The sequence below is a fragment of the Haliotis rufescens genome, unplaced genomic scaffold (genome assembly GCF_023055435.1).
Source record: "Haliotis rufescens isolate VD_foot unplaced genomic scaffold, xgHalRufe1.0.p SCAF_7, whole genome shotgun sequence".
In the NCBI taxonomy this organism is placed as follows: Eukaryota; Metazoa; Mollusca; class Gastropoda; order Lepetellida; family Haliotidae; genus Haliotis; species Haliotis rufescens.
In genome coordinates this window covers 14,901,430-14,913,401 of record NW_025964361.1, presented here as the reverse complement: position 1 = coordinate 14,913,401, position 11,972 = coordinate 14,901,430, and the positions used below count along the sequence as shown (strand labels likewise).

At 43.0% G+C, this 11,972-nt stretch overlaps 1 long non-coding RNA gene across 1 annotated transcript; it reads left to right on the top strand.

Moving 5' to 3' along the window:
- The first annotated feature begins 3,114 nt into the window (after window positions 1–3,114).
- Window positions 3,115–11,814, top strand: LOC125371657. The gene is made up of 2 exons (XR_007219118.1): window positions 3,115–4,024; window positions 6,842–11,814. It is a non-coding gene; the product is annotated as an uncharacterized LOC125371657 (long non-coding RNA).
- The last annotated feature ends 158 nt before the right edge of the window (window positions 11,815–11,972 follow it).

Genomic DNA, 11,972 nt, shown 5'->3' with positions numbered 1-11,972 from the left:
CGGAAATAAATAAAAGCGACGAAACCCTTTCCGTACTCATGGTAAATATCTGCCAAAATCTGAGTCGAGTGTACCACTACGACTGAATCATGAGCATGTGTTTATGAATCACTGTCAAATAGAGATGATACCAGGTGTTCGCTAAAACGTGTGCGCATCCTGCCCAAACGGTATCACCCGTCACAAACATATGCACAGCCTAGTCAAATGTTCACCTGAAAAAAACACGCCAACAATGGTTCAAATCAAATAGTAAATTGCATCGGACATCATATTTGACAATAACTAATCTTGATTCGAAACTTTTCTATCCCGTAAATGACTTCTATTTTTGATAAAATACGATAACAATGCTATTAACCAGGCTGAGTAAGTTGTAGTAACAAACTATATTATATTTTATTATAAGACATATAATCATTTCGTAGCGATGTACCTCAGAACAAAATGTATGAAGTGGGTTTTTTTACATCATGAATTCATATGGGTAATAATGTTGAATGTTTATCCACGTTGTAAGACTGGAATACCCTTCACAGTGAAGTGACCAAAGAGTGAAATTCACATTATCAGTCTCGCTTATGATCACTCACTCATGTTTCATGTTTCAGATGCGAATGCTGGTCACCCTGTTTGTCAGTTTGGTTTGGCTTAACAGTTTCACAGATGGAAGGAGCTACGTCGTTAATAAACGCCAGTGCAAGAGGCCAAATAAAAGACATTTGCATAAAACACTGTATAACTTTACGAAACGTTTACCGTATCTACTTCAATATGTGATACCCGAGGTGAGGACAAGATCAAAGTGGTATAAACAGAAAGATCGTTTTCCTGAAACGATTCCGTTTAAGTCTGCTTTGACACAGAACTTCGGCAAAGACACAGAGCCTTGTGATAGATCCATTCTGCTGGAAGTTAATCATCTCCGATATCCCTCAAAGCAAACTTTTATTCAGTGCCGTAAACGCACAAAAGACCTTATGGGTTCATGTAAACCCGTTAAAATACCTGTTCCTGTTCTGAGGATTATGAACCCCTGGGATGTCGGTGAAAAATGTTTCTATGTTCCGTATATTGAGATGAGGACAGTCGGCTGTTCGTGGCAACCACCTGATGCTGTGCCTGTGAATCATTACACCTACACGGCGATAAGATGACGCCATCATTTGCGTCACGAAATGTGAGGTTTATATTCAGTGATTCTTCCAGATTTTATATTGAAAGCGTTGCCTTGAGATTTGTTGCTTTACACTTTCGTTTCGTTAGGACATGCAGCAAGGACTAAAACTATAACTTCAAAACGGACAATAGGTACGAGAGCAACTTAACACTAAAAAGGGATTAAAGCATTCTACTTTTAAAATGAAGCGTTCACAAAGTTGAACAGGTACGTGAAACACTTGGAACATCCAGAAATCACATTCACAATTATGAGACAAGAGTCTGACAACTTGATACTTGACTTGCGCCTGTGCCCAAAGTCTGATAAACGATGAGCAATGATGCTTTAACGTGAAGGTAATGATGTAAGGCACCCAAACTAACATCATGTGTGTGTGTGTGTGTGTGTGTGTGTGTGTGTGTGTGTGTGTGTGTGTGTGTGTGTGTGTTGTGTGTGTGTGTGTGTGTGTTGTGTGTGTGTGTGTGTGTGTGTGTGTGTGTGTGTGTGTGTGTGTGTGTGTGTGTGTGTGTGTGTGTGTGTGTGTGTGTTGTTACATAAGTTCACAAATGCATATGTCCTTGCAATTGGAGGTTCCAGGTTAAAGTTGGTCGCCATTAACCTTTGCTTTATGTCTGTAGCTGTCTAACAGTGAGTGGAGGAATATTGTGAACGCACACATATATTAGAAATAATTAACTCACCTTTACACCTCATGAGACAACTCAAAACTATCTCTCCATGGTTATTTAGTTTTCTTAGAGACAGAATTTTTTTACAGTTTGTTCTTTTACGCAAACCAGACCATTTCAAAACATCCAAGAATTTAATAGAATGAAACAATACAGAACAATAATATGTCTTGTGTGTCTTATAAATGTAACGGCATGTACGGTGACATGTGTCTTATTTTTCGTAGCTTTATTAACACCTCGATATTAGTCGAGGAGCGGCTAAGTCTATAAGATAGGGCCGAATTGTGCACTTTGAGTGAAAAAGCATGACATTTGGTACAGTAAAAGCTTTAACCATGGTCATTACTTGGCTACAGGGCCAAGCTAAGTGGCCACCATTAGCAATATTCCCGCCATCTCAGGCCTGACATTCTGTCTGCTCCTGGGTAGTTTCGTGGATTTAAGGGATAGGTAGGAATTGGGTCTTGTGTAGATGTACGCACGTACAAGTTCAAGTACATACACGCAATCGCTGACCGTATAATACTCCATAATAGACAGAGCAGAGGCCCTACTGACTTCCCTGTAGTCATGTATGCAGTCTATCGTGTTATACTTCTTTATCATCAGGCTGAAGTGTACATCTGAATATGAAAACAGTCAAATATACATACATCAAATACTTGACTTAAACAGAAACAATTAACAATAACAGAGACAGAACCATTTCCATAATCATAGATATATCTGCTTAAACTAGTGAGTAGGGGGTAGTTGGTGCCTCAACTTTATGTCTAAATGTCCTCTTCACACATTTGACATGACGTGTTATCTATGGGGAAATCCTGCATTTCACATATTGTTTTCTCACCAAAGTTCAGATTTGCTTTAAAAACAATTTCATTAATATGGCATGAATTAAGATATTATATATCACGGAGGATATTTATTGTTCGTTTGTGTTCTTTCTGTTCAGGCGTTTATCGTGATGTCCTTTCGTAACTGTGCGGGGGGCACAGGCGGCCGAGTCGTCTTGGGTGCCGCGATTTGCTGTGCAGAGTTGCGTCCCTTGGGCACGCCAGAAACCAATGATTGTGGGTTCGAATCCCGGTTCGCCCCGATTATGTTTCTAGGTTTGTCAGCACCACACCCGTTCTCGTGGGTTTCACCGAAGTGGTAGACGTCTGAGACCTGCATCACTTCTGGCTTTCCTCCCACATTAAGTTGACACGCCACGATATAACTGGACTACTGTAAAAAGCGGCGATAAACCCAACTCACTTACTTACTCGTAACTGTGCCGCCCCCGTCCTCTGCGGAATCCCGCTGGTCGCAATGATTCGGGCGTTCTGGTGATTGTGTGATACGACGTAGATGGCTGCAATTAATATCTATCACTGGGTTGTCGGGTCCAGACTCAATTATTTATAGGCCGCCAATATATACCTGGAAGAAGTTCCCAGTGCGGCGTTAACAAAAACAAATATATGTAGAACAATACTTTTTTACACATAAGGCATCGAAAGAAACACTCGCGTTAAACATAATAATATTTATCTATTTCTTGTCTATTTAGATCCTCTTGACTGTAAGTGTTTGTCGCGTATTTCTATTATGGAATAAATAGCTATGAAACAGATCCCAAGAAGAGAAAACTCTGCGTGTTGCAACTTGTGTTCATGGACGTGTAACATAGAGCATGTGTGAATGGTTGCCCCGGCTGTGGAATGTACACACGCGTAGTTAGGTTATGATCATTCTAAACTATACTCTGTATATCTATACTCCCGAAGTACAAGAACACCCCTCACGGTAGTTCGGATCGTCGTGATTACTCGTTAGAACGTAACAAACCATACCACTTGGAATTCGCTCTCTTGGTTTTACTGCGACGTTATTTCTGATCGTTTATAAATTCACTGCTAAGAACCTTTGCTATCACATGGCTGTCATGTATCAATATTCACAATGCAAGGACCTTCCACACTAATGAAATGCACATATGAACAACGAATAATAGCCGGGTTTTCCCAGTCCCTTTATTTCCATTAACACGTGGGTGTATTTTTATAATCCTGCATCAAAAGACTTGCGCGGATGCAGTACTTGTATATCGCGACATAGAACAGTCACCGTGCCTTCACGTTACAGGATAAGAAGCTCATTTGTCTGAATGAACACCTTTAAACATGTAGGTATACATTAATTTTGTTTAAAATGTCATTGCGAATAACTCTATAAGTGAAGTTTAGTGTCGTGTGTGCGTTCCCGTGTATTTGTTGTATTATGGACTCATTATCGTTTGTCGGGAAACACTTCTTGCTGGTGACCGAATGAACGGATACGTGTAGTAATATTTTCAATCACGTTATGTATACACAGGCCCGTGCAAATTTGGGTTAGAATGGGTCTTCAGCGAGAAGCGACTAACGATATCGGGTGGTTAAGCTCGCTGACTTTGTAGATGCATTTCACCGTATCCAAACTGCGTGGATCGATGCTCATGATCATGATGTCAATCACTGGATTCTCTGGCCCGACTCTATTGTTTACAGACTGCCGTGATATAGATAGAATATTGCTGAGTGCGGCGTTAAACAACAAACACAGGATACATGTTTGGTAATATCAGTAGGATAAACGAGGTGGGAGGCTGGTGACAACAGAGTGATTAAGTTGGTGGCAATAACAGCATGGGGACAACACCACAGCGTGGTCCACCGGGCCACAGTACAGTTGAGGATAGGCTTTGTAGGCCGAGGCCTGGGTCTTTGGTAACGGATAACTTGTTTCTTTGTATCTCTTTGGTTTATTGGAGTTTCCTTTCCGGATGGGTATGATGTTGTGTCTGATGTGTGTGATGTTGTGTCTGATGTGTGTGATGTGTGGACGTGTGATGTGTGTGATGTTGTGGCTGATGTGTGTGATGTGTGTGATGTTGTGGCTGATGTGTCTGATGTGTGTGATGTTGTGGCTGATGTGTGTGATGTTGTGTCTGATGTGTGTGATGTTGTGGCTGATGTGTGTGATGTTGTGGCTGATGTGTGTGATGTATGTGATGTTGTGGCTGATGTGTGTGATGTGGCTGATGTGTGTGATGTTGTGAATGATGTGTGTGATGTTGTGATTGATGTGTGTGATGTGGCTGATGTATGTGACGTTGTGGCTGATGTGTGTGATGTTGTGGTTGATGTGTATGATGTTGTGAATGATTTGTGTGATGTTGTGACTGATATGTGTGATGTTGTGATTGATGTGTGTGATGTTGTGGCTGATGTGTGTTGTGGTTGATGTGTGTGATGTTGTGGCTGATGTATGTGATGTTGTGGTTGATGTGTGTGATGTTGTGTCTGATGTGTGTGATGTGTGTGATGTTGTGGCTGATGTATGTGATGTTGTGGCTGATGTGTGAGATGTTGTGGCTGATGTGTGTGATGTTGTGGCTGATGTGTGAGATGTTGTGGTTGATGTGTGTGATGGTGTGTCTGATGTATGTGCTGTTGTGGCTGATGTGTGTGATGTGACTGAAGTGTGTGATGTTGTGGCTGAAGTGTGTGATGTTGTGGCTGATGTGTGTGATGTTTTGGCTGATGTGTGAGATGTTGTGGTTGATGTGTGTGATGTTGTGTCTGATGTGTGTGATGTGTGGACGTGTGATGTGTGTGATGTTGTGGCTGATGTGTGTGATGTGTGTGATGTTGTGTCTGATGTGTCTGATGTGTGTGATGTTGTGGCTGATGTGTGTGATGTTGTGTCTGATGTGTGTGATGTTGTGGCTGATGTGTGTGATGTTGTGGCTGATGTGTGTGATGTTGTGGTTGATGTTGTGGCTGATGTGTGTGATGTGGCTGATGTGTGCGATGTTGTGAATGATGTGTGTGATGTTGTGATTGAAGTGTGTGATGTGGCTGATGTATGTGACGTTGTGGCTGATGTGTGTGATGTTGTGGTTGATGTGTATGATGTTGTGACTGAAGTGTGTGATGTTGTGGCTGATGTGTATGATGTTGTGGCTGATTTGTGAGATGTTGTGAATGATGTGTGTGATGTTGTGACTGATGTGTGTGATGTTGTGATTGATGTCTGTGATGTTGTGGCTGATGTGTGTTGTGGTTGATGTGTGTGATGTTGTGGCTGATGTGTGTGATGTTATGGTTGATGTGTGTGATGTTGTGGCTGATGTGTGTGATGTTGTGGCTGATGTGTGAGATGTTGTGGTTGATGTGTGTGATGTTGTGGCTGATGTATGTGCTGTTGTGGCTGATGTGTGTGATGTGACTGAAGTGTGTGATGTTGTGGCTGAAGTGTGTGAAGTTGTGGCTGATGTGTGTGATGTTGTGGCTGATGTGTGAGATGTTGTGGTTGATGTGTGTGATGTTGTGGCTGATGTGTGTGATGTTGTGGCAGATGTGTGAGATGTTGTGGCTGATGTGTGAGATGTTGTGGCTGATGTGTGTGATGTTGTGTCTGATGTGTGTGATGTGTGATGTTGTGTCTGATGTGTCTGATGTGTGAGATGTTGTGGTTGATGTGTGTGATGTTGTGGCTGAAGTGTGTGATGTTGTGGCTGATGTGTGTGATGTGGTTGATGTGTGTGATGTTGTGAATGATGTGTGTGATGTTGTGACTGGAGTGTGTGATGTTGTGTCTGATGTGTGTGATGTGTGTGATATTGTGGCTGATGTGTGTGACGTTGTGACTGATGTGTGTGATGTTGTGGTTGAAGTGTGTGATGTTGTGAATGATGTGTGTGATGTTGTGGCTGATGTGTGTGATGGTGTGGGTGATGATATACGCGTTTGTTGAAAGTAGATATTTGGGTCGGGGGTGTTGTAATCATGTCCGATAAAGCAACATGTTCTTTGATTCTAGTGGTTATTGGGCGCAATGCCTTTCCAGTGTGTGTCAACATATGTGATTGTCTGTGAAGAGGGCACGCTATATCATTAATCACATTAAGATCAACAATGCAAGTGACCTAGTTAATCATCTTTATATATGTTTTCAGATGACCCTTGTTTCTGAAATCCTGGTCGGAATGGTGGTCACGTTGTGTGCCCCCACAGGAAGACGCATGCTGAAGAATGAGTGTCTGTGCATCCCGCGCAGAGACATATACCTGTACAAACTAATTGCAAACTATAAGAAGAAACAACCATCAATTCTTGTTTTCACAATACCTAAAGTGAAGAAACGGTTCGAACCATTTTGGAAGGAGGCATTGAAGAATGTACCTACGACAAATCCCTGGATTGATAACTTACTTGGGACCAGAAAAAACAAGATCCTGAAAGACGAGAGATACCTGTGCACTACATCCATTATGATGGACGTTGACAATTTGAGATTTCCAGGAACACGAGACTTTGTTCAGTGTCGTAAAACCAGGTTGGGAAGTGCCGGGACGTGTGTGGATGTGAGTGAACCAGTTGTTGCTCTGAGAATTACCAACCCAAGACAGAAGACACGTAAGTGTCGATATGTGCCCACCATAGAATGGAGGGTTGTTGGGTGCTCTTGGCTACCAGATGGACTCAGTAGAATGAAGGTACATAAACGCCCCCATCATTAATGAACAAATCAACGTCTGCATTTAGATTTGCATGAATACGGAAGGTGATAAATGCGAGATTCAGGATGTGAAGTGTATCAAGTGTCTGTCTGAATTTGATACGATTGTTTTGTGCCAATTGTGTGCATTTATTCCATGAAATGGTGCGACATATTACCATCGACGTTTCTTTATTGTCCATTTATTACACAACTCTTGTGATGCAGATATAGTTTACCTACCCCTTGGATCCACCTAAATCATTCTTAAGTGAATGTAAATGCCCATGAACAGAACAACGTCACTACTAGACCTGTTTCACACTTGGGTGGAATAACAACGCAGTGACCTCTAAAACATTTCACAAGCTTTAAGGACGATTTACTTCCAGTTATTCTCTGATGTACATCACCATCATGTGTTATATACACCATGGTGACGCAGACTATGGTTGACATTATGGTGGGCGTATTCACAATCAATGTCTCCTTCCCAACATTCCATTCCACCTCCATTCATTACGTGTACCTGGGAAATATATAGCATTTCCAACTCGACCTGTGACGTGGTGCTATAAACAGCTGTGAATTCCCAGTGTGTAAATACATCCAAAGGTCTCCTAATAAAAGAACATACACGTATCAGACAATGATCCTAAGTTGCTTTAATCGAGATCAGATTATTCATGAACGGTGAGCAGCAGATACGGAAGATAATTATGTCAATAGTTTAGGGGATTCATGAAATTATATATTACTATGATGAACAGGAGAAAGCTTTGAAAACTAGCTGAGTTAGAACGGTTTAGGGACCAAAACCTAACTCCCCAAACACCCCCGAAACATTGCACGTGAACCATGCAGCTCCACCGTGCACGTGGTCATTTATGATTCTGACACTTCAGTGAAAGGAGTCATTGGTGTTGTTGATTTTCATTATCCACAGTAACATGTAGGCTCTCTACTCTTGCTTGAATGCAGTATTTGTGTTCATATCGGGAAATCGGTCGTCTACTAAGTGACTGACGCCTTAGGGCGTATGGCATGCGTCAAACTGGTAGAATTCAGCAGCAGGTAGCTAATTATAAAGTAGTCGTCCTGAAGCCTGGTTTCTTTGATTCTTCTTAAGTCTCGGCATGGCGCTATTATCGATACAAGAATGTTGGATCCACGTATTGGCGTGTCGTTTTTCAGAAAAGGCACAAGGAAACGAAAACGAATTTATAGATTTCATGGAAAGCATTCGAGACGTTATACTATGTTTGTTGTTAAGCTGCTTTTCGACGACCCATTATATCATTATTTGTGTCACGTTTTGGCCGTTAACAATACACGTGACCAATGTCAAAAAGGAGATACCTCCAACAGGCAGCATTGATATTTCAATGGGAAATTTTCATGAAGTGACGGGGCGGTCGTGTATCCTAGTGGTTAAAGCGTAAGCTCGTCACGCCGAGACCCGGGTTCGATTTCCGATATGGGTACAATGTGTGAAGCCAATTTCTGGTGTCCCCCGCCGTGATATTACTGGAACATTGCTAAAAGCGGCGTAAAACCAAACTCACTCACTCACTAATGAAGTGAAGTTTCCTTTGTGGTTCAGTAGGTGTTCATTGTATCTCAGTCTTTGATTTGCAGACTTTGGAACAGACTTTAAGAAATCGAGCCTAAACAGCTGTTGGACAAGGCCATCGGAATTACTGTTACCGACCACACAATAAGTAATCTAATCTACATACTCGGGGACTACGTGTTTTACTACCATTAACAAAGCGAAACATTCGAGGCATACGCCAATGGCGTTTTGAGCGTAGAAACTGGAATAGATCGCCCACTGTCTCGCGTAAAGTTTTCACATGAATCCAGTGTAACTCAGGACTTTCAGGATAGGCGGGGACGTGTGGAGGCTTTCTAACGAACGGCATGCGAAAGCCAACGTAAGGCACCATGACATATTTGGGGGTGGGTCTATAATGACATTGGACGTGATGACTATAACTGCCAGAACACCACTGCGTACTGATCACTGGACAGTACTACCAAGACAACATACTGGCGCCAATAGTTGCCGTTTGCGCGCATTGCTGGTTCACGTTTTGTCTTTCAAGGCGCTAAAGCTCGTGCTAACTGTGCACGTATCGATTAGCTTCAGCAGATTACATTCAGCAGCAAAACGTCACCAGAATGCCATGGCCAGCCAGGAGCCCTGACCTTTCCCCCATAGATCACGTCTGACACATCACCAGAATGCCATGGCCAGCCAGGGGCCCTGACCTTTCCCCCATAGATCACGTCTGACACATCACCAGAATGCCATGGCCAACCAGGGGCCCTGACCTTTCCCCCATAGATCACGTCTGACACATCACCAGAATGCCATGGCCAGCCAGGGGCCCTGACCTTTCCCCCATAGATCACGTCTGACACATCACCAGAATGCCATGGCCAGCCAGGGGCCCTGACCTTTCCCCCATAGATCACGTCTGACACATCACCAGAATGCCATGGCCAGCCAGGGGCCCTGACCTTTCCCCCATAGATCACGTCTGACACATCACCAGAATGCCATGGCCAGCCAGGGGCCCTGACCTTTCCCCCATAGATCACGTCTGACACATCACCAGAATGCCATGGCCAACCAGGGGCCCTGACCTTTCCCCCATAGATCACGTCTGACACATCACCAGAATGTCATGGCCAGCCAGGGATCCTAGCCTTTCCGCCATAGATCACGTCTGACACATCACCAGAATGCCATGGCCAGCCAGGGGTCCTAGCCGTTCCCCCATAGATCACGTCTGACACATCACCAGAATGCCATGGCCAGCCAGGGGCCCTGACCTTTCCCCCATAGATCACGTCTGACACATCACCAGAATGCCATGGCCACCCAGGGGCCCTGGCCTTTCCCCCATAAATCACGTCTGACACACGATCGGGACAGGTTTACGCCGACGTAGACGTTAGCCAGTCCTTACTTATTCTAATCAATCCATTACAATAACCGCATTCCTATTTACATTTCTGTAATCATCTGTTATTTCCGAATATCCTCTACTGTTTCCTGAGAGTATGTATTTATGTGTACAGCGTGTAAAATGCACGAGTTCGCCACACACAGAAATGGTTTCTTGCTTGGCATAAATCAGTGAAGGTATGTGTATATGGGTCATGTCCAAGGACAACACATTCTACAGCAGTGTGTTTGTGTCACAAATGCATGCATTTGGCCGTGTTTGTACACAACACTGCTTGACGCCGTGTATTCATTGCGTGTATGTATTATTCCCTGTCTAACAGCATGAAGACAGTGCTCCTGTGTATCGCGTCTCAGTTCGCTCTTACTTCAGACATTCCTTCCACAACAGCCACACACACACATGCCATATAGCAGAAGTTCTGTTACACACCACCGTTCCCCAACAGTTCTATATTCATAAACATGCTTTATATGAATGCTTCATGTGCTTTAAACAAATATACATGGATTCACTGTTCACTGACCAGATCCTTATATTTGTGAACGTACTCATAACGTATTGCTCTTCTTAGGCGGGTTCGATTTCCAACATGTGATGTGTATTACTCCCGCCATCGTGTCATTGGAACAGTTGCAATACAACCATCGTACACAAGTATGGTAGGAATGTATATATGCATATAACTTCATCTTTTAGTTGGATGTATGTCGGATGTTGATATTCATACCTTGTTTGGTTCATAACGAGGAACGTGATTTATCAATTCTGTCATCCCACTATATTGCTACAAGTCAAGAACCCCACATCTTCCCGAGGCAAGAGAGTTAACTGTCTTTAAAAGTCCAGTTTCCACCCTTGACGAACTAGGCCTGAATTCCTGTGCTCGATCGTAGCGCCACCAGTGGCTATAACGAGTTATGTCCCTTCTATGCCTCTCCTATGTACCCGTCAGATTCCACCTCTCGTATCACTTGCATTTACTTCAAAAAAAATGGCGGCGCCAGGTCAAGACGATCCGATCGATAATCAAGATCTATATTGTGATAAAACGGGTCTTACATCGCCAAGTGCACCAAGTCACGTGAGAACCTGGAATAAAAACATGGCGGTTGCACTTTCTTTGAAATTCCTGCAATTGACCGAAATCTGCATGACAGTTTTCAAACCAGATTTCGATTTCGTTGCTCGATTGTGATTGGACTATGCATAGACTCGTTGGTCCAGCCAAAATGTAACTCCATAATACCAGCCTAGCGCCCTTGCGTTTGGATAATACTTGTCACCTACCATCGGACGAACCCTTGTGATCGTTAACCAATAAGCCCCATTTGTTTTCACAACCGATCATCAATCGTCACATATGGAAGGGGCCTGCAATCAACATAATAATATTCTTACAAATAAAGCAGTCATGATCAGATTATGGATTAAACTTTACCGTGTTTGCGTATGTTATTGTGTTTGTATATCTATTATTTCAGTTATCTGTTTTGTACCGACATGTGTGTGGCGAAATACAAAAAGCTCCACAGAGCAAACGTCGGCAGATTACATTCACTCGCGACACAACATGCATGAATGCTAATCCGTGTACCACTAGCCGTTGAT